Source organism: Bufo bufo, chromosome 4 (assembly GCF_905171765.1).
Source record: "Bufo bufo chromosome 4, aBufBuf1.1, whole genome shotgun sequence".
Taxonomy (NCBI): Eukaryota; Metazoa; Chordata; class Amphibia; order Anura; family Bufonidae; genus Bufo; species Bufo bufo.
Window position 1 is genome coordinate 315,717,585 of NC_053392.1, and position 20,545 is coordinate 315,738,129.

At 41.5% G+C, this 20,545-nt stretch overlaps 1 protein-coding gene across 1 annotated transcript in view; it reads left to right on the top strand.

Annotated features, from left to right (window-relative positions):
- The window catches only part of FHL5 (four and a half LIM domains 5), a 71,130-nt gene that overhangs the window by 287 nt on the left and 50,298 nt on the right, over positions 1-20,545 (top strand). The gene's annotated exons all lie outside the window — the stretch shown is intronic.

Below are 20,545 nucleotides of genomic sequence, written 5' to 3' on the forward strand. Positions count from 1 at the left end.
CTGCTTTCTTTGATATACTGTATGGAATACTGTTCTGACTAGGATGTGAAATATTTGGACATGTCTGTATGTAGAAATGTAAACTGTTTCTGAGCTGAGAGGAGAACATCTAGATGAAATGCAGCACTTTTTGTTTGGTCTGTACTATGACATGATTGTACAATTTGTCCTTCAGGCCAGGGTTCCTCAACTCCGATCCTCAGGGCCCACCTGCCGGTCATGTTTTCAGGATTTCCTTAGCATTGAGAAGGTGATATAATTAGTGTCAGTGCATCAGGACTTACCACAGGTATTCATTGTGAGGGATATTCTCAAATCGTAATGGTAGGTGGGTCTTGAGGACTGGAGTTGAGGAACACTGCTTTAGGCAACATAGAGTTTGAGAAGCTCATCTCACATTTATGGTTCCATACAACATACCTACAATTTTTTGAAACGTCCTTATGCTAAATGTTGATATTTAGTTATGTGACTTTTTTTTCTCATAAATCTACCAGGGATACTTAATCTGGATTGGCTGGAATGTAGACTATAGAGTATTTTAATAATATTCATAATGTTCACTATAGGAATCATCTCCTAGGACTGGGGTCAGCAACCTTCTGCACCCCAGGAATTGGTGAAACTGCAACTCCCAGCATGCGAACTCGCTTGGCTGTTCTCAGAACACCCATAAAAGTAAGTGGAGCATGCTGGGAGTTGTAGTTTCACAACAGCTGGAGTGCCGGAGGTTGATGATACCTGTCCTAGGATAGAAGCATTGCACAGATACCTTTATGGTAGGTTTGAATGTTCTAGATGAAAGATGGATCCACCAAGATAGATGATATACTGTTTATACACAACGAATAATATTGTTTGACGTGAAATGCTTCATTATCTCAGGAGCTGTGCTTGAGTTTGCAATTTTTATTGTGCTTTGTTCTAATTCAATGGATTTTGTCACCAGGCACAACAATGTAAATTATCATTATGTGTGATCCCCTAATGGTTACAACTGGCTTCTGTAGTGTCCACATGGGATGGAGCTTAGCCTATACGTAAATTACTTGTCACAACCAGGGGCATAGGCATAACTACCAGGGTAGCAGGCATAACAGCTGTTACCGAAGGACTGAAGGTGGTCATGGTGGTTATGGGGCCCCATTCCAAGTCTTGCTATGGGGCCCCATTGGGTCCTTGTTACGCCCTTGCCCAGAGGCATCACTAGAGGTGCTGCTGGGGGTATCTATATACAGGACTGGTGTAATGAACTGAATCTTTTTCCCAGGTAAAATAAAACGTAGCCATGACTTGGGCTCCAGCCCCAATGAGCCATCTTGGCCATTCAAGAGCACTAGAAATAATTATGTGCCAGCAGTTCACCAGCCATAGACTTGTGAAGACCAGAGTGCACTAAAAGTGGGTGCTTTGTGGTTTATTCAACCATTTACAGATATTAATGTTTTAATAGGAAGAGCATATTACTATGTAATATAACTTTTGGACATATCGATTATCATGTTTATTGGTAGAATGTTGGTAACATTTTAGCAGTCCACCATAAAATATGAGACAGCTTGTTTGAATTTTTATTTAATCCTGGTCTATAGGGTCATGGACTGAATGGCTGATCTGATTCAATTACTCAACATACTAGAGGTGCCACTGCAGTTGCCATCTAAGTGGTCTCCTAATAGTCCATTGAGATGCAGATGGAGATCTCATCCAGCCAAATAGTGCTCATTCTCCTGGACAGATGTATAGATTTCAGTGTACTAATACAGAGTTTACTGAGATTAGATTTTACCAGGTAGTGTCAGTAATTTATAATGTATCACGTATTGCATCTCAAGCTGTAGCTCATGCATGGTGAGGACTGTAAATGGAACACATTTGAATGAGACACATTTGCATCTGAAGTGTAGTATACCATACTTGTGCCATCTGGACAGCAGATGTGTAACCATGTAGATGAATGCTTGGCATAGTTTGCAAGGAAATACGTTTTAATCGGAATACAGAACATGGTCCCCCTGGTTTACTTGCTAGACTTCAGCTTGCTTGGAATGTGCCCTCAATATTCATTCTTTCATATAGTACATGATGTTAGATGTACTAGTGCATAGAAAACAGCATACACCAGAAGAATATGGATGAACAAGGACTTGTTGCAGTTTTTCAGTGGGTACTATACACATGAGCATGCAGTCTTTTTACCAAAAAATGTACAACCAACAAGCGAGCAAAACAGATACAATATCAATCCATATACAAGATAGAAAGAAATTAAGATTTTAAATACTCTTTGCTTAATAACATCAAATCCCACCAACAGATTTCCAGCAGGACTTTGGCATTAAAACAAATGAATGAAAACCTTATTTTACATCTTTGACAGCTTCTCATTTAAAGCTATACCGACCCAATGCTTCTCACTGCTGAGTTAAGGAGGTTGTCTCACTTCAGCAAATAGCATTTATTATGTAGAGGAAATTAATACAAGGCTCTTACTAATGTATTGTGATTGTCCATATTGCCTCCTTTGCTGTCTTAATTCATTTTTCCATCACATTATACGCTGCTCGTTTCCATGGTTACTGACCACCCTTCAATCCATCAGTGGTGGCTGTGCTTGCACAATGTAGAAAAAAGCATCGGCCTATGTGCACTCCCATGGTCCCGTACCACCAGAGAGGCCGTCACTTTTTCCTATAGTGTGCAAACACTGCCACCACTGATGGATTGCAGGGTGGTCGTAACCATGGAAACGAGCAGTGTATAATGTGATGGAAAAAAGAATCCAGCCAGCAAAGGAAGCAATATGGATAATAACAATACATTAGTAAGTGCCTTGTAATATCTTTCTCTACATAATAATTACTACTTGCTGAAGTGAGGCAACTCCTTTTAATACCAGTATAAGCAATCCTCTTGTGATTGAAATAAATCAGCAGCACACCTCTTTCTCTTATCCTGAGGGTCTGTTACAGTGTATCAGTGCATGTGAATGTTACCAGCATAAAGTTCAGAAAGTTTAGAGAGCATTGCCTACACTGGGTACACCTGTATTCCATTCCTAGCCGAGAGTAGGAATAGCTATGTACCGGTTTTCAGCCTCTGGATGTAAACAAGAATGTTTACCCATTGACAACAAGCAAAGATATTGAAATCCGTGGAGTTGGAATCCTAAAGTATGTTAGTTGCAGAACTTTTCATTGCACAATGATTAAGATGTATTTACTTAAAAAATGAAAACCCAGCAGTCTTTTGACAATTCAGAATTAAAAATTTCATTTTACAGCTAATAGGGGATTCAATATTAAAATGTACTTTAACTCTAGACAAAAAATATCTTTGTCCTGCCTCCCTCCCCTTCAAGATTCCCTTCCCCAATTTTTATTTTAAACTTGGGTGCAGCACTGTGTACTGCAAATGGCCTTGTCATCAGCCACTTGTGAATCTGCATGACAAACTTGCTAGACTTTTTATGTTAGATGTCGAGAAATTTCTGTGACTGAAAATATGTTCCATTCGCCTGAAAGGAGTCATTTCTACAACCTGTGCATAGATTTCTGTAAGCTCCATTCAGATGAATGGGATAGTTGTCTGCAATAGATCTTTTATATGTGTATATTCACCCTAATATAGTTTCTTAGGCATCTCATGACAATGCCACTCAGCAGCCATGAAATGGAGAAAAGTAGACAAAGTAATACAACTCTGAAGGATGGAAAATGAGACTAATGTTAAGCAAGACATTTTGATTTTTTGCACAGCATAACACTTAAGAAATGATCAGTTATGTATATAGTAATCAGCAGGAACAAACAAAAATAAAATAAACATAATCACTTAAATGGCTCTGTCCTCTCCACAAACTTAGCATAAACCAATAGTACAAGTGAATATAGGAAACTTTGTAATATATCTTATTAGAGAAAAATTCTGTTTATCCACTAATAAGCTACTTCTCCTCCCCCGGAATCCTGCTCTGATCAGTCACTATCCATTATTGCTCAAATCCACTTGAGGGATTAGAAGGATTATCAGCTCACTAAGGGATCAGGTTATATGCTCGTCTATGGAGAAAGAAGTGGGAGGAAAAAGCAGCTGCAGAGTAAGGGCTCATTCACACAGCCGTATGAACGGATCCGCACCCGTTCCGCAATTTTGCGAAAGGTCTGTGGATCCATTCATTTCTATGGGCCCTCAAAAGATGCGGACAGCACACTGTGTGCTGTCTGCATCTGTTATTCCGTACCGCGGCTCCGCAGAAAAGATAGAACATGTCCTATTCTTGTCCGTGGACAAGAATAGGCATTTTCTATTATGGTTGCGGTTACGGATCCGCAAAGCACTACGGCCATCTGAATGGGCCCTAAGAAAGAATTATAAAGAGATACTGCTGCTGCTTCAAGTAGGTTTTCTATCTCACCCCAATGCTTGATTCACAGCTACACTGTTCATTACTGCTGTATTATATCTCTATGCTGTTGCTACTTCAGAGGGAATATGTGACAAAGTTAGGGGAGCAAGATGTATTCTTCTCTATGTGTGTAGTGTATGGAAGAAATCATATCTAGTCTCTACACACTAGATGAGGGAAAATTAACATTTAGAGATAGAGCCTGCAGAGCGGTAACTTCTGAAAAATACAAGATACAAATAATATATTAATGCTGCTACTCCTCACGTACTCATACATGGCAGCTTATTCTGAAATGTCAACAAGTATGTTTTAACATGCAATGCTGACCCACACTTAAAGGGTTTTTTGAAACTTTTTAACTGATCACCTATCCTCTTGATAGGTCATCAGTATCTGATCTAAGGGAGTCCGACACCTGGGAATCCCACAGATCAACAGTTTGAGAAGGCACTGGTGCGCTTACAGCTTCTCGCAGCTTATCAAGCACAGAGCTGTACATTGCAGCTTAGCCCCATTCACTTGAATTGGAGATAAGCCGCTCCTAGGCCATGTGACTGATGAACACAACCTCAGTAGCCTAGGGATAGGAGCACCGAAGCCTTCTCAAACAGCTGATTGGCAGAGGTCCTAGGTGTCGGACCTCCACCGATCAGATACTGATGACTAATTCAAAGGATAGGTTATCAGTTAAAAAGTCTCAGAAAACCCCTTCAAGAATTTACTATTATAAAACATAGCAATGGCAAAAGAATCTGAGAATGTAAAACTAGAGGAATACTGATATCAATAGCTAACATTAATAACAGGGTAATAAAGGAGTTAATGTAAGACAGGGAGACTGCATGACTTCCTCTTTTGGGTCAGTGAGGAGACAAACTTGACCACAAGTGTCCAGAGGGCTATGTTTTGCCTTCCTTTGGATCAAGGAGTTAGAGGTCTGAGAAAGGTTGATCTTCGAGTACATGTGTCTTTTTACAACCTATGTAACAATATAAAACTGCTGATTGCCTGCTTATTCCATAACTGAGAAATTGTTTTATTCTTTTTATCAGGAAATCTAGAGAGAAGTATGATAAGAAGTATGCACATTTTTATGGATTTTTCCTAAAATAGAATTTAGAAAACAGGACGGAGTTGGAGGAGGGAGAGAAAGGGGGAAGGGGGATAAACTATTCCTTTGAGGTTTGTGGTTTATTTAGCTATTCGTTCCTTGTTTGTTTTTCAAATATTTTTCATACAATTTCTATAATGTTTTGCTTGGAAGTTGCAGTTAGTCTACTCCACTTGAAGAACCCATAGATGTACAGTTATTTTGCTGCTTAATGTATTAAGCTCACATGGATTTTCTTCTTAACCCTTTTATGCATTAATATATACAGTATTTGGGACAGACATAGAATGGGTCTGTCATCATTATGGAACTTCAAGTAGTATATTGGCTCATTTATTCAATGTTTTACAGTATATGCCATAAGCACAAAGACAGCATGGGGGTGTAGATTTGAATCAAACCAGGAGTATAAAGTATTTATTTTCTCCCAGTGTTTGAATGGATTTGCTCTGGGTTCTACCACATTCCAAAAATATACTGATAGGTTAAATTCTCTTTAGGATATATCAGATTTTTGTAATTAGATTATGAGCTCCATCAGCAGTGGACATGGCATAGCGTGGGAACTATGACCAGTCTGCTTCTACAGTACACAGCAACTTGTGTTCTTATCATAGCCTGCATTAAATTTTTGAGCAATTATTTCTACAGTAAATCTTCTGTGGGATTGAACCAGACTGGCTAGCCTTCACTTCCTATGTGCATCAATGAGCCTTCAGTGGCATCATCACTACACACTGGGAACACTCTCGGACTGTTACAGTAGTGGCTTGCAGTCACCACTGTTCTGTTACCTTGCCAGACAGCCTGGACCTGCCTTCCACTGTCATCTTCCTGGCTGGTCTGGCCACCAGATCTGTTCTGTCCCTCCATGCAGGCTGTGGCCTCCTTGTTGGCAAGGCCTCTCCTGTTCTGCCCACATGGCATGCACAGCCCCCCCCCCCCCCCCCCGCATCTAGCTCTTAAAAGGCCAGTGCGCACACACCCACCCTAATCTTCACCAGACAATGGCTGGCAACTTTGTGATACTTAAGGCACCTTCTTCTGTTGGAGAGGGCCTGATCAATAGGTGTTATATCATGCTAGTATCATGCAAAGCTGTCTGTTTTATTGTCTGTTCATGTGCCAACTTTCTGCCCGTTTACTGAATTTTGACCCTCGGTTGTCTGACCTGACCTGACCTTGACCTCTGTATTAACCTATCACTGCTTGCCGTGACCTTAGAGCATTTACTGTATGGCATGTACTCTTCCTGTCCTGACCTTGGCCTGTCCATGACTATGATGCTGCCTGACCAATCGGTACCCTGCACTGGTGTCTCTGACCCCCACAAAGACTACTTTAGGGGGTAGCAGCCTGGCGGTTCCCCTGCAGCAAAGTCCAGATCCCTGTACAAGGGTTAAGGGGGAATACCAGGAGACTGCCAGCATAAATCCCTTAGGATTGCCCCAAAGTCAAATCTGTTGGTTAACACAGTGGTTCCCCGCCCACACCTATAATACAGACCTTCAATTGTTGAGATGCTCCGAGCTACTCATCCACAGTTTGGCTCAGTAATAATCACTCATATCTGTACGCTTGGCAAATTATCCTACAGTACTTCCAACTCCTCAACTTGAAAAACTAATTGTTCAGTTGTTGCCGGTTATCCCGCCGCTTGACAGATATGGTCATGACATAATCAATGTAATTCATTTCACCGGTCAGTGGTTTTAATGCTATAGCTGATTGGCACATATAAATATTACCATAGTGTGCTCACATAGGTCAGATAAGCAGAACTATAAAGTGGCCAGATTTAATAGTGCATATAATGCCTACATAATAGTGACCAAATATTTAGTGTCATGCAAGATGATAGTATCATACATTATCCAGATAAATAGTCAGTGGCATATAGGTCTTATCAACCTCATATACAGTAGGTCCATTTGTGCCAAAGAGTGCCCATACTTGCCATGCCTATTTCCCTTTATTCCATACAGTGCCTCCTCCTTATTGCCATATACCGTCTTTTTACTGCCCTTCTCTACCCGCGTAGTTCCATATAGTACCTTATTGCAAATATCCTTTACTGAAAGCATCAATTTAGTGCAATACAGTAACCATAGTTTCGGTTTAAAGTTAAGTGTTTGAGGGACACTGATAGAAGTTGCTGCAAGTTGACTCTTATGTGCATGGGTCTGAAGGAACAGCTTGTTTTCATTCTCTTATAACATCCACAGAAAGTGTCATACTGATAGTTTCCTTCATGTTCTTATTCCATATTAGAAGTCTATGCATGTTTCCTGTGTCACATCCTTTTTTTTCTTAGTTCTTTGTATGTTTATCAGGGGGTAACATTTGGAGGGAGCAGCGTAAAGGAATTATGTCATGTATCATTTTTCTGCAAGTTAACCAGATATTTACACATCATTTTTTCTAATCTGTTTTTATTTTCTGATTGTTAATTTTTTTTAATTCTATTTCCTGAACATTATTATGGGGGCTGCCATCTTGTCTGAGGTGTCCTCAACAGCATTTAGAGATATGCCCACCATAGGCCACAGACACAATAAACTGGAGGGGACTGATTGCCTAGAAAACTCTCCCACAGAAGGCATTCTCTGTAACCCGTGCGTTGTCATTGTACATAGACGGAGCAGATAAGCTTTGACAATCACCGACTGAATGGTGGATTCTGCGTTGTCTATATATAGATGATATCTGTAATCTTGTCTGTGATGATAATAAGATGACTGCTGGAAAAGTGATCAGTACAAACAAGTGGTGCTTATTATTAGACTTAGTGGCCAGTGTGAAAACTGCAGGATTTTAGGATTTTTTTTAAAATATAGTGACATGTAAAATTAGATATAACATCGCCATAAATCCTTTAAAAATGCATAGAAGAATAGATCATTTTCTGATGACACATTCCTTTAAATGGAGAAAGCTATGGCAGTCAGTTTTATTAGACTTAAGGCATACTAAAGCCTTTCAATTGCATACCGAACCCTCAGAAGAATACAAAAAACAACTACTATAGCTTTCAGTACTTCTCTTCCTTGTACCATGTCCATTCAGTTGTAGGCATCTACCCTCAGAACAGTAATGTTCGACCATTGCAAGAAATGACCCAACAACGCCCTTCATTTGCAAACTTTTATATTTTCTTTGCTCTAAGGCTATATCCACATCTGCGGTTGGAATTCTTGTATTTTTTTTCCGGCAATATACCATAACTGTTGCATCTGTTATATACCAGAGACGACGACATGTGAGAAATCCCATTCACTATAATGGGGTATGCCAGGTTTCTGGTATAAATACCGGATTTTTGTATGGAAAAATTATGCTGCATAGCGGTATTTATGCAGAAAACACAGCAGATCCCATTGTGGTTAATGGGATTCTTCAGGTGCCAACGGTCTCTGGCATATGCCGGATAGGGAAATTCTGGTATTCTGTACCTGTGCTTGAACCAGGATATCAACCGCAGATGTGGTCATAGCCTAGATATTGTTTTATAACTACACTGTGTGTGCACTGTGGCTGTCCTAGAATATGTGAGATTACATACTTAAAAACAGTTTACAACTGGTCATTTATTGTCGAGTATACAAGGTACATGAGGTACTAAAGGACATTTTAAAAAGAAAAAAGTTAAATGTGAGTTATTTAGGCTACTTTCACACTAGCGTTCAGAGCGGGTCCGTCTGGTGTCTGCACAGACGGATCCGCTCCTATAATGCAAACGATGGAATCCGTTCAGAACGGATCCGTCTGCATTATAGTTTAGAAAAAATTCTAAGTCTGAAAGTTGTTCAGACGGATCCGTCCAGACTTTACATTGAAAGTCAATGGGGGACGGATCCGTTTGAAAATTGAGCCATATTGTGTCAACTTCAAACGGATCCGTCCCCATTGACTTACATTGTAAGTCTGGACGGATCCGTTTGCGTCCGCCTGCTGAGCGGAGCGGAGGCTGAACGCTGCCAGACTGATGCATTCTGAGCGGATCCGCGTCCACTCAGAATGCATTGGTAGCTGGACGGATGCGTTCTGGGCCGCTTGTGAGAGCCTTCAAACGGAGCTCACAAGCGGAACCCCGACGCTAGTGTGAAAGTAGAGAGTTGTTTCTCTGGTTAGCAGAAGTAAAGAATAAATAAAAGTACAGAAAAATAACTGACATAACTCTATAGCAAAACAAATTATTAATAAGCAATTATTTGGCTAGTTAATATTCCAACATGTTTGGACGATCCCCAATCTTAAAACTGAGATAATAGTGATAAAGACTATGCAGGTATTGCTCTGGTTCCTAAGGACACATAATAAGAAGCCTTCCACAAACTGCTTTAGCTTTGGCATTATCTAGACACTGTGGCTCGGTAATGTGTTTGTGCTCATCATCAAGCACTTCCAAAAAAGAACTCCACATGCAATACTGTCTTTATATAGAAACACTTGTTCCTTTCACATACTGCTTTTCTGTGCCAAATGTTTTTATCTGCGCACAACAAGCTGTTCTTCTCTTAAAGAGGATACGGTGTATTAAAATAAACCTCTAAATTTCAATTTTTGCACAGTAAATAGATTTGTCTTTATCAAAATGAAACAGCAAAAAATTGCTTGTGTAATTTTTATCTATTATTATTATTATTATTATTATTGAATGTCCTTCAATTGAGTAATAAGATACTGTTACAAGAGAATGTCTGAGGTTTTTGAAAAGTGCTTCTTACAAGGTTTCACTATTTGAATCACTCAGACTCCAGGTAAATGACATGCAGAATGGAGGATGATAATACTTATCACATGTGGTAGAACTTCTGTAAGTTACACACATTTTGGTAAAATTTTCTACAAATGATAAAGAGAACATATGGGGCAGATTTTGAAAATGATGGGTAGGTTAAAGGGTCAAAACATAAATAATAGAGATAGGGACTCTATTTATGAACAATTTGTCATGGTTAGAATGGTAATTGCTAGAAAATGGATGATGCCTAAACCCCCCGTCGATCAGTGGAAAAACAGATACCGTAAATAAAGCCTGTATTGGTGATTGTTGGGCCAATCATCGCTTACAAGCGTTCGTATGAATGCTAGTTAGTGATCATCTTGCAGTGTATCGTTTGCCGGTGGCAGATTATGGTGTCTAATCACAATTTGCTGCCGGCAACAAACTGGATAGCATGCGGACGAGTAATGGCATAACGATCGCTCCTCCCCATGCTGTGGAGGAGATCGCTGCGTGTAATAATAGTGGTCTCCTCCGCTAGGTGGCAAGCGATTGCCGGGAAGAAATGCTTCCTTACCAACAATCGCCAGCAGAACCGGGCTGTCTAATACAGCCTTAAATCAGGTACCGTAACACTTTATGTTGGTACAAAAAGAGAAAATATGAAACCCTTGGTTATTGGAAGAAGTAATTATTGAAATAATTTTTTATTGGCCTTTCCCACTTTTTTCTCTCTTTTTTTCTCTTTCTTTCCTCCCCCTGAATTTTTCTCTCTCACACATCTGTATTTCAGGATCAGGGTAGTGATGGGAGGTTGTTATGGTAGATTTGTGACACCCTTTTTTATATGGCATCTAAAATTTGTAAGGAAATGAATTTATGTAAAGGGTTGCTGGATTTTTATCCAGAGCAGAGGCCAGTTACTGCCTTGATTCCCAATTTGCGGTGAATAAGTAGTGTAATTTAACTGTTATTGGGGTGGCAACCTTGTTCAATAGATACACAGATCTATTACTCCTTGATTCTCAAATTGGGGTGATGCTGTGTAATTTAACTGCTATTAATAGATTTGCAATTCTTTTGCGCCTTGATTCTCAAATTGCGGTGAATAAGTAGTGTAATTGAACTGTTATCGGGTTCCCACATTGCTTAATAGATATACAGATCTATTGCGCCTTGATTCTCAAATTGGGGTGAAAAAGCTGTCTAATTTTACTGTTATTTAAGTGCCCACTTTGTAAGTGTGGTGTCAAGAGTCAGTGGGTTCCTCTGACACCACATTTAGTTGGCATGGCCCAGGAACAACCTCTGTGCCCTCACCTGTCCTGAACCTGCCGATTTCTTTTTCTGCTCCTTCTGCTTGGGAAGTAATATATGCTGCTGGCTCTGCTCCGCTTTTCAGCGAGGACGAGCTTATTGAGGACAGTCAGCAGCGACTGCCCAGACCAGATTTAGAGGCGAGGTCTGCTGCTTCCTCCTGTAGGTGTGCAAGTAGCGACGATGAGAGTCACGTGGGAGCACTTGTTGCGAGGGGTCAGGGACGCGGCCATGAGACTGGTGAGGGTGACAGAAGTGAGGAGCTGACAGTAGTGGATGATGATGTAACTGATCGCACTTGGGAGCTGGGTGAAGAGGGGGCTTCAATATCATCATCATCATCATCAGGGAGCAAGGTTTACAGCTTGCCCGTGAGACAGCGGCAGGATGGCAGCATGCAGCTGAGCCAGCAGGATGCAAGCATGGCCGTGAACCAGTAGGTTGGCAGCAATGTGAGTTCTGTAGCCAAACGTGCCCAGGGTAGACCATCTGCTACTCAGGAGCCTACCTGTCCGGAAACAACTAGCGGTGCATGGGTTCATAGAAGCAGTGGCAGGCAGTGAGCACTGATTCGTGGAGATAAAATGCCATACTCACTGGTGTGGGAATTTTTCATCAAGTCGCTGGAGGACGTCAGCATGGCCGTATGTAGGATCTGTAGGCAGAAGGTGAAGTGTGGCCAGGGTGCCAATGTTGGCACCACAGCCCTGCATCAACACATGGATCATCACCATAAAGTGGCCTGGGAAAACTGTGGCGCTAATATAGTGGTACAGCCTGACGCAGCAACTGCTGCATCTGCCAGTGGCCTGCACCCCTTCTCCAGCCGTCAAGGTTCCACCACCTCAGCCGAAGGGAGCTGTGTTTCCTTCCCATTGTCTACTGGTCCTGATTTTCCTCCTACTCCTAATCACGCATTTCGCCACGCATTTCTCCCAATCCGCCAGAAGAACCAAAAAATGAAAAACATAACAGATCCTGTCTTTGGAGCATCTATAAGGCCTTTATCACATGGTCAGTATTTGCATCAGGATTTGATCATGATTTGAAAGACAAAAGCAGGAGTGGGTCCAAAACACACAAGACATGCAAAAGTTTCTATCACATATTATCTCTGTTTTGGACCAATACTGATCAAATACTGATGCAAGAAATTGACTGTGTGATAGAGGCCATTAAAGTCCTGCATGCAGGACTTCTTTTTCATCTGAGTAAAACTGATGTCCGACTCAAATTACCAAAACTCATGTAAATTGAGCATTAGGCCTCTATCACACAGTCAGTATTTTGCATCAGGATTTCATCATGATTTGAAAGACAAAAGCAGGAGTGGGTCCAAAACACAGAAGACATGCACATTTCCTTCATGTGTCCTCTCTATTTTGGACCCACTTCTATTTTTGCCTTACCAATACTGATCAATTACTTACCAAATACTGACCGTGTGAATACGGATAGTCAAAAGACAGGAGTCATTCTTTTGGATTGTTCTTCTAACGGATTAGAAGAGAAAAATAAACATTGGCATCAAAAGAAACAAACTCACTGCTGCCACCCTCCCCACTCTGTTATGGGGCCACTACTTGTATCAGTAGGTAACAGAACAGGTTCTTTAACAATCTATGTGGAAACAGCAGAGGGTGTAAAATGAGACCGCTCCTTCACTCTATAGTACAATCTTGGGCCACTGCATGGTTAAGTACATTATTAATTCGGAATGATGCAAATTATTTAGAAAAATCTGGTGAAGCGCCCAAATCGAATTTATGAAAACTTCGCTCATCTCTAATGCTGATTTTTTGTTTATATAGTGGGGGATTTATCCCGAGGGTAATCTTTGAAATCAGTTGTCCTTTAGTCTGCATTGTAATGCTTTGCACTAAATGCATCAAATGGTGCACGTTGTTTGTTAAATTTGATTCATCTTTAGGTTATGGCTACACACAGCGATATGTGTCGCACAACAAGAAAGTCACGCAACATTTCACGTAATGTATTTCACTGGTATCACAATGCACATGCTGATACGGCAGTCACAAGAAATCCATCCCAGTTAGACTTTTTTGCGACTGTCGCTTTGCAGTTGCAGCAAGTCACATTGCGACACCATTGAAGTACAGTGGGGTAGATTTATCAAACTGGTGTAAAGGAAAACTGGCCTAGTTGCCCGTATCATATTCCACCTTTCATTTTTGAGAGCTCCTTTGGAAAATGAAAGGTGGAATCAGTTTTCCTTTGCATGAGTTTTGATAAATCTCTCACATTATGTGTAGACATACCCTTTTGTGTCATGCAACACATGTCACCGTGTAGCTGTACCTTTAAACCTAACAATTTAGTTTAGGAATGTTACTCCAGTTTTCTACGCTACCCTCCTACTGGGGTGGCTTTGGGACTTTTTTTGTAGGCTTTTCAAAAAAGTTACAATCATAACTCTGTAGTTAAATTCATTCACAGAGCTAACTATGCCCACCTTTCCACCTACTTTTCAAAACTGGAATGAGTGGTTTAAAAATGCAAAAAAAGTCACAACATTTTGCGACTTTTTGAAGACAGAATTTTTTAAGTGCAGGGCTTGATAAATTCCCCTATAGGGTGGCCATTCAATTTAATAGGCAACCATCTCACACTGCAGTCCTCGTGTGCTGGCCTACCCCTGGTCATGGCCTTAAGCTTAGGCTACTTTCACACTTGCGGCAGGACGGATCCGACAGGCTGTTCACCATGTCGGATCCGTCCTGCGGCTATTCCGCCGTGCTGCCAGACCGCCGCTCCGTCCCCATTGACTATAATGGGGACGGGGCGAAGCTCCGGCGCAGCACGGCGGTGCACGGCGAAAGCCGCCAGACTAAAAAGCCTGACATGCAGTAATTTTAGTCTGGCGGCCTTTCGCCGTGCACCGCCGTGCTGCGCCGGAGCTCCGCCCCCGTCCCCATTATAGTCAATGGGGACGGAGCGGCGGTCCGGCGGCACGAAATAGCCGCAGGACGGATCCGACATGGGGAACAGCCTGTCGGATCCGTCCTGCCGCAAGTGTGAAAGTAGCCTCAGCTATAGCTAATAGGGGGAGTCCTTCTACTATACTTACACTACCTAAAGCATTGGTGGCGAACCTATGGCACGGGTGCCAGAGGCAGCACTCAGAGCCCTCTCTGTGGGCACCCACACCCTGGAAAAAGTCTATGGTGTACCAATATGCCTTACACTTTTCCTGTCATTCATCAGCGCAGGGCGCACTATGAACAGTACATTGAATTTCGGCAGGCTATTTTAGCTAAATGATAAAGTACATGGAAGATATACTATATTAGACTGTAGTATTCAGGTTAAATTGCTGCGTTGGCACTTTGTGATAAATAAGTGGGTTTTGGCTTGGAGTTTAGGCACTCGGTCTATAAAAGGTTCGCCATCACTGACCTAAAGGGTCTAGTTTTTCTTTTCGAGGTCTCCCCTGCTTTCATGCTCTAGCTACATTAAATTCGGTATATGATATAACAATCTAATGATTCTTGTCACAGATTTTTCTGTTACTATGAATGTTTGCTCCTGTAGACTTTGAACAAACAGATCCAACATGTTCCATGTTCTAGGAATAAAGGTCTAGAAACATCATATAGGCATCTGTTCTGTGTCACAAAACTTCTCTGTTCAGCTTTGTGTCTTGGGAAAGTTGCAACTTGACCTTTACAAGGCAAATATTTAGCAAAGCAGACCACCTATAAGAATGTCCAAACTTTATTGCAATGGGTGATTTATTGGAGAACACAAGACCCTTCTGATCAATGTAATGGAAGAAACAGTCCATTTCATGGAACTTATAATAAGCACAGCTTGTAAAAAGAAGCCTGAAGGGTTGCACATAATATTTAATTTATGATCACTTCCTTAGGATAAACTATGCTTTCAATATGTCTATATTATATTAATAAAAATGGAAAAGAGCTGCTGCTCCTACAGAACGAATGGATAAGGGTGCTCACCTCCTGGTCCACCCAGACCGTATGAAAGAAAAATAGAAATAGCAAAGATGATGAGGGGCACTCCAAATTCGGGAAATGACAAACAGCGCTATACAAATATATCAAATATTTAATATGATGGACCAGTTAATACAATGTCAACAATAAAATCATATATGCAATAAAACGGTGTCTCAGATAAATCTGGACATTGGATGAATGTAGTCCCAATATAACCTCTAATAACAGATAATTGCAAGGGATGACGGTATTATGTGGATGTCAGTCCTTGTCTGTAGCCCAGCGGTGGGCTCCAATAGAACCAGATGGAAAGACAAACTGCTTTAACCTGCTTTAACCTCTTGTCGGCAATGCTATAATGTCCCAACCAGCTAGGATATGTGCCGCTTCCCCAGCGGGATAACCAGGTAGTAGTAGTAGTAGAGGATATACCTTACCACACTTACCTTACCACACTCCGTCACATGCTGGATACTCAGCTCGATTCTTCTGCCGTTCTTACCCAACGCGGCGTCCCACGTGGTATGGAGTCTCCAACGTGACATCTCACGTGACTCCTCGGCTTCACAGAGGTATGATGTCAGACGCTCCCTGCGATCCTGGATTTTGTATTCCAGCGCCCCCACTTAGAGGATCAAGCACAGTCCAAGGTGACTTAGATAGTCCATAAAGGAGCAATAATCGCAGAAACAGACGAATCCCGTGGAAAGATCCTAGCAAGTGGGAAATAAGCTCACTGTCCCAACAGAACCAGACGTGTTTCAGGGTATACACCCCTTCCTCAGTGGTGGTAACAGTGAGCACTTAGTAACCTTTTTTACCTCTCCAGAGGCAAAGTGTGGGTGGGACTGGGCTAATTGAAACCATAGAAAGCTTGATCCGGAATACTGTTCTCATTATGATCCACATTCTAACCTAATAGGAATAGACTTAGGAAGAGACTTCAATTGCGCTTTGCATATTTCTACAGGCACTTCAATACTTGGGTCAAATAATCATCAAAGTAAAATCAATATCAATATATGACTGTCAATCACAATCTTCATATGAAGGCTGTGCAACCTATGTGACTTCACAAGGTGCATACCACTCCCCCATAGAGGCGGCACTATGCTGCCATGCCAGCTCAGAGCATTTGACAGAATATCAGATAGAGCAAACCGTCCAGGAGAGGAATGGGCAAGCATTAGAGTTACCGGTACTCTGACAGCCCTGCTTTTATGTGTTGCTCTACACAGTATATACATTGCCCTATGTCACCAGCTTTCTGTTGCCCTCCAAGAGATATTTTGGGTTTGGCCATATCCAACCGGTGAGCTGCGCTCCCACATAGCACTACAATGCTTGGTGATGGGACTGCACAGCAACAAAAAAGAGGAGAAAAGTGAGCAGTAGACAGCAAAATGAGAAATTAAAGGATCCAATGGGACATTATCTACATCCATGTTTCTTAATGTAAACCTCTTGTGTTTTACAACTGCATAAGTAACATACCTTATTCTCTAACGTAGCTGTAGGTAAAAAAACCATAGGTAAGTTGTGTAGTACTACAGTAAATACAGTCAGGTCCATAAATATTGGGACATCGACACAATTCTAACATTTTTGGCTCTATACACCACCACAATGGATTTGAAATTAAACGAACAAGATGTGTTTTAACTGCAGACTGTCAGCTTTAATTTGAGGGTATTTACATCCAAATCAGGTGAACGGTGTAGGAATTACAACAGTTTGCATATGTGCCTCCCACTTGTTAAGGGACCAAAAGTAATGGGACAGAATAATAATCATAAATCTAACTTTCACATTTTAATACTTGATTGCAAATCCTTTGCAGTCAGTTACAGCCTGATATCTGGAACGCATAGACATCACCAGACGCTGGGTTTCATCCCTGGTGATGCTCTGCCAGGCCTCTACTGCAACTGTCTTCAGTTCCTGCTTGTTCTTGGGACAATTTCCCTTCAGTTTTGTCTTCAGCAAGTGAAATGCATGCTCAATCGGATTCAGGTCAGGTGATTGACTTGCATAACATTCCACTTCTTTCCCTTAAAAAACTCTTTGGTTGCTTTTGCAGTATGCTTTGGGTCATTGTACATCTGCACTGTGAAGCGCCGTCCAATGAGTTCTGAAGCATTTGGCTGAATATGAGCAGATAATATTGCCCGAAACACTTCAGAATTCATCCTGCTTCTTTTGTCAGCAGTCATATCATCAATAAATACAAGAGAACCAGTTCCATTGGCAGCCATACATGCCCACGCCATGACACTACCACCACCATGCTTCACTGATGAGGTGGTATGCTTAGGATCATGAGCAGTTCCTTTCCTTCTCCATACTCTTCTCTTCCCATCACTCTGGTACAAGTTGATCTTGGTCTCATCTGTCCATAGGATGTTGTTCCAGAACTGTGAAGGCTTTTTTAGATGTCGTTTGGCAAACTCTAATCTGGCCTTCCTGTTTTTGAGGCTCACCAATGGTTTACATCTTGTGGTAAACCCTCTGTATTCACTCTGGTGAAGTCTTCTCTTGATTGTTGACTTTGACACACATACACCTACCTCCTGGAGAGTGTTCTTGATCTGGCCAACTGTTGTGTAGGGTGTTTTCTTCACCAGGGAAAGAATTCTTCGGTCATCCACCACAGTTGTTTTCCGTGGTCTTCTGGTTCTTTTGGTGTTTCTGAGCTCACCGGTGCGTTCCTTCTCTTTAAGAATGTTCCAAACAGTTGTTTTGGCCACGCCTAATGTTTTTGCTATCTTTCTGATGGGTTTGTTTTGTTTTTTCAGCCTAATGATGGCTTGCTTCACTGATAGTGACAGCTCTTTGGATCTCCTCTTGAGAGTTGACAGCAACAGATTCCAAATGCAAATAGCACACTTGAAATTAACTCTGGACCTTTTATCTGCTCATTGTAATTGGGATAATGAGGGAATAACACACACCTGGTCATGGAACAGCTGAGAAGCCAATTGTCCCATTACTTTTGGTCCCTTAACAAGTGGGAGGCACATATGCAAACTGTTGTAATTCCTACACCGTTCACCTGATTTGGATGTAAATACCCTCAAATTAAAGCTGACAGTTAAAGCGCATCTTGTTTGTTTCATTTCAAATCCATTGTGGTGGTGTATAGAGCCAAAATTGTTAGAATTGTGTCGATGTCCCAATATTTATGGACCTTACTGTATGTACATATTGAAATGTACAAATCTTGAGGTTTCTGGTCAGCCTCTGGATCTGATCAGATTAGAATAGCCATTTAAAGAGGCATTCTAAGTGTAGATACACTGCCTGGCCAAAAAAAAGGTTGTACACTCTAATATTTAGTTGGACCACCTTTAGCTTTGATTACGGCACACTTTCGCGGTGGCATTGTTTCCAAAAGCTTCTGCAATGTCACAACATTTATTTCTGTCAAACTGTCTGTTGCATAAATTTTTCCCCAAGATCTTGTATTGGGAGATTTGGACCACTGCGCAAATTCTTCACCAGCACATCCCAAAGGTTCTTAATGGGGTTCAGGTCTGGCCTATCCATGTGTGAAAATGATGTCTATTTCTTCCTGAACCACTGCTTCACAATTTGAGCCCCATGAATCCTGTCCTTGTCATCTTGGCATATGCCGGTGCCATCAGGAAAGAAAAAAATCCATTGATGAAGTAGCCTGGTCATTAAGTATATTCTGGTAGTCAGCTGATCTCACACTTTTTTTTTTTTGGTATATAACATTGCTCAACCTAGACCTGACCCACTGGGCAGCTCTTACCCATTTGCTTATTTAAATCCAGGTGGTGGCCTGGATCTATAGGATTTGTCATTAATATCTGATGATACAAATCCATGGAACAACCCTTTAAAGGACATTATTGTGGGCAATTGTGTTATGACATGTCAATTAGACTGATCATAAAATTGTGATTGATGTAAGAGCACCTTCACCGATGCTGAGAAAAATTGTCCCTAAGAAAGCTTGCTCAAATCCTATCCATTCAGCCAGCTCTCAAACTGAAAGCCGGAATTAGTACTTACCGGTAATTCATTTTCCATGAGATCACCACGACGGCCATACAAGGAGATTGACCCCTGACCTCTGTAGGGGCAGGAAGCAGAGAAAGGTTTAAATACCCCCCTCCCACCACCAAAAACCAGTGCTTCCAAAATACCAGAGTAAGAGATGGTGGATACACACGTGAAAAAAATAAATAGGAGAAGATATTTCTTCATATCAACCCCAAAGTAACGAACAGGGAGGGAAATACGGGCCGTCGTGGTGATCTCATGGAAAATGAATTACCAGTAAGTACTAATTCCGGCTTTCCATAGCATCACCACGACGGCCATACAAGGAGGTATATCAAATACGAATCTAAGGGGGGGGACACAGACTGAAGGACTTTGTCCAAAAGACATATCAGTCTTTTTGAAAAGGTCCAATCTACAATGCTTGGCAAAAGTATGGATGCTTGACCAAGTGGCTGCCTTACAGATCTCCTCAAGGGAGACACCCGCTCTTTCTGCTTGAGAAGACGACATTGCCCTAGTAGAGTGGGCTCTGATATTATCAGGGCAAGATAGATTCTGTAAGGAATAACAAGAAGCGATAGTAGCTTTAATCCATCTGGCAATGGAGGACTTGGAAACTTTGTGACCCTTGTTTCTTCCTCCAAACTGGATAAAGAGGCAGTCTGACTTCCTAAAGTCTTTTGTGGTTTCTAAATAATCAAGCACTACCTGTCTAACATCAAGCGAATGAAGGGTAGATTCCCAATCATTAGACGGGTTATTAAACAGTGAAGGTAGAGTGATCTCCTGGTCTTTATGAAACTTCGAGACCACTTTCAGTAGAAAACATGGATCTAGTCTTAGAATTATCCTGTCGTCCAGGATCTGTAGGTAGGGCTCTCTAATCGATAGTGCTTGTAGCTCACTGATTCTTCTGGCTGAGGTGATGGCCACCAGGAATGCAGTTTTGTAGGATTTTAGTTTCAAGG